The following is a 3,627-nucleotide window of genomic DNA, read 5'->3' as shown; positions in this document are numbered from 1 at the left end:
GAATATAAACACGCGAAGGCAACGGAAGTAAACACCCGAAAGCAACAGGAAGTAAAGCATGGCATACATGGCATAGGCAAATAAAACCAAGGTTGTGGCCCCTTTTCAACCGACTTGAGAAAAGGTAATGGGTGAGGGGGTCCCAATAATCGTCCCCACGCATGGGTAGAGCGCTCAATCTCGGAACGGATAACAAGAACTCGGGTCCTAGGGGACATTAGCGAGTCAAAGTTCCGATGCTTTCGCAAAGGGGCTCACGGATGCCTCGCTTACAATTTTAGTTGTTAACAATTAAATAGAGCATGTGTATCTCCAACAAGCGATATAGCATGTGATAACCTCCCAACAACCCAACATATCCCGATAACAGATCGAGATAAACAACAGAGCCTAAACACGCCTACGACTCGCAAGGCTCAAACATCAAGCAACGGCTATGGGTAAGGAATGATACATATAGGATTATTATGGTACACAAGTGGATAGGACACGTGACTCGATAAATAATCGCAACATAAGGATAGCAATGCGAGGGAGAGAGTAAAATAGGTGAAGAGAGAGGGCTCGCCTTGTGGAAAGTCACGAGAAGAACTTGTCGGAGAACTCGTCGTATCTCACATCAACACTTCGTGATCCTATCCGGGAAGAAGCAAATGCTTGGTACACACAACGGATGCAAGTCTTACAACTACGGAATAAGAACCAGCATGATCAAGATGATATGCATGACATGGCAGATATGGTGCGATGCAACTTAACCATATTAATCGGAGTCGGAACCCCGGACAAACAAATTAGAGTTGGAGTTGCATATTTACCGGCAAAGTTAAGGGTTGGATAGCATGATATAACATGGCAAGGGTGAGCTACTTCATTATTAAACGGAGCGGGGAAAACCTAGTCGGTGTTCCGAAATACACCGCATATATGTTAGGTGAACATGCACAACTATCAACGCGCGACATGATGCAAGATGCAAACAGATGAATGGATGGCATATTCATGTTTAGCACATTTTTCTGATCAATTTTCATATATAAAACATTTTATTTCGAGTTATAGTTTGAGAGATATGATTTTAACAAAGCCAACACATTTCCTGAAAAACAAAACAGTGGCTGGGGACGAACTGGGCTGAACCTGCATGCTGCTGGCGACGGATAGAGGAGTAGCGCCAGGGAAGGAACCTGGGCCAAGGCCCATCGGCGGATCTGAGAGGTGAAAAGGTGGGTTAAAAAAAATCACCTCCACCTGGGATTTGATCTCAGGACCTGCAACTTGAGGGATCAAGAAACGAACCAAATGGGCTAGGCTGGTGATGTTGAATACGGGAAGGCTCCACCGAAATTGAAGCATATCTCAGCGCCAGATCTGAACCAAAATAGAAGGCAAAAACGTGAGGTAATGCCTCGGGCAGGATTTGAACCAAAGACCTCTCGATCTGAAGCAAAGGAACAAACCACTACGCTGTTGTGTAAATATTGAAGTGGACCAGAGTCGCGCCCTATTAGAGCCAACCACGACGGAGCTCGGTGATTGAAGAAACCATGGCGGATACTTGCAGCCGAGCACGTATCTGTCGGTTCAAGGCGATCCGGGACGAGGACGAGGAAGTCGAAGGTGCGCCTTGACTTGGGGAAGCCGGAGGTGTGCCCGGTTTGGCCGGGGGCGGACGAGGGTGGCCGGAATTGAAGAAGAAGCACACCGACCGGCGCGGAGAATCGGCGACCGTGCACTTGATTAGAGGGCTCCCGGCTCGATTCCTTGCACCAGGTTGAAGAGGAGAACGAGGCGCATCTCCCGGTGGCATCAGCTCAGCGAGGGGCGGTCTCTAGCGGCGGCGCCATGGCGAGGTACTCACGGTGGTGGTGTTTCGGTTGCTCTCTGTGGAGGAGGAAGAAAGGAACTGAGGGCAAACAAGAAGAGAATGGCAGCGTGAGGGTGGGAGAAAGGCTAGGGTTTCTGGGCCTCGAGGAGGGGATTAAAAGGAGAGGGGGAGCATGGTGGGAGCGGTGGTGGTGGAGGACCACGGTGGTCACGCTCCTCTCGTGAGGGGAGAAGACGACAAGGGGGAAGGGAGATCTTTTCCCACTGAGGCCTCATTCGGTGCCAGTGGTTTTTTGAGTTTTTAGGGGTGTTTTGAGGAGTGTTTTGGGTGAAAACACCAACCACCCAAAACACTACCTAAAACACTACAAAACCCTTTTCATCTAAAACACTTGTTTGGAACGCAGGTTTTACAAACTAATGTATTCAAGTGTGTTCAACACAAATGGATCAAAAAACAATCTTCTTTGACGGTTTAAACTAAACTTGTATCACAAATAAAAATATGATCTTTTTTAACACACTAGAATAGATAGAAATTCAATAATTATATTGAATAGATAAAAATTCAATAATTGGTACAGTGTTTCAAATACAAATTCAATAAGATTTAACATCAAATATCTTCAATCATTGGTTCGACTTAGATCTTAGCAAATAAATAAGGTTTCAGTTCGGTTCCAACAACAAATATCTTCGAGCACCGAAGCTAAAGACTTGCTACACAATTAATTATCCGAGTATTATTTCGGGCCGGCGAGTAAATATCTTCGAGCATGGTCTCCGACAACTTCAAGCGAGCAAAAGGGCGAGCATGAACATAAGTTTTCTCTAAGCCGTGCTCATCGATATGTACCCTTCAACAATAAACAAGTTGAGAGTGAAAAAGAGAGAAAACTATGGTGGTTCTTTCATAACATCGCATGATAGGAAGGTATATTAAAAGCACGGCAAGCAAACGAGTGGATGAATATCTCTTTGCGGGCATTAAGCGATGATCCGAGTGCATGAGTAGATGCATGTAGATAAAAGCAACTAATTGTGTCCTAATGCTAAAAAGTAAAACCAAAATTATACGGAATGAAAGCAACTTTATCTAACCACGTCTATACAAATAAATAGATGACTTTTGACCATTGAGATAACACGAACAGGAAGAAGAACATCTTGTTACAATGTCCCAGGCATATCTTGGCAATTCCAGAATTTTCATCTAGGCGGCAATACATTTCACGGACGGAATAATCTGCTACTAGTAACTTTGGAGAAAGTTCGGCAGAGAGCTCACATTATATCGACCGATGCCTCTGCCTACAATATAGCGTTTACATGATACTGCAAGAAATACGTGGCCGGACGAATCCGATTCTAATATCACAACAAAGACGACCTAAAAACTACATTCCACTTGTTTCTCGAGAAGAGAATCGGTACCTCATGTGATGTTGTATCCGAGTGGCTAGTTTCTCGATTCCATGTATGAACATACAATTGGGATTTCAATCGGTACTACCATGCACAAACGATGTTAATATGATCAAGTTTGTTGAAGAAAAAATAACTCTGCACACTCCAATGCTACTATGATAAAATTTGAAGAAACAAAATAAGCCATGCCAATGTTTGTGGCTAATTTTAGCTATTGTCCTAGGGCAAAACAACCCATGTCAACTGCTACATGTTTATCCAAAATGTTTACGAAACTCACTCATAGTGGACTTGAGCCTTGGGATCAAGTTCGGAAACTTGCTCCTACCGGGAGTGTCCGGAAAAGATCATTTTTTATATTTAGCATATATC

The 3,627-nt window shown here is 44.2% G+C and overlaps 1 long non-coding RNA gene across 1 annotated transcript; it reads right to left on the bottom strand.

Annotated features, from left to right (window-relative positions):
* Positions 1-627: 627 nt before the first annotated feature.
* LOC124669864 lies at positions 628-1,467 on the bottom strand. Its single transcript, XR_006992343.1, has 3 exons — positions 1,300-1,467; positions 1,141-1,211; positions 628-656 (listed from the first exon to the last, which is right to left on the bottom strand). It is a non-coding gene; the product is annotated as an uncharacterized LOC124669864 (long non-coding RNA).
* Positions 1,468-3,627: the final 2,160 nt, after the last annotated feature.

The sequence above is a fragment of the Lolium rigidum genome, chromosome 7 (assembly GCF_022539505.1).
Source record: "Lolium rigidum isolate FL_2022 chromosome 7, APGP_CSIRO_Lrig_0.1, whole genome shotgun sequence".
Classification (NCBI taxonomy): Eukaryota; Viridiplantae; Streptophyta; class Magnoliopsida; order Poales; family Poaceae; genus Lolium; species Lolium rigidum.
Note: the sequence above shows the minus strand (reverse complement) of the source record. Positions and strands in the feature narration are given on the sequence as shown.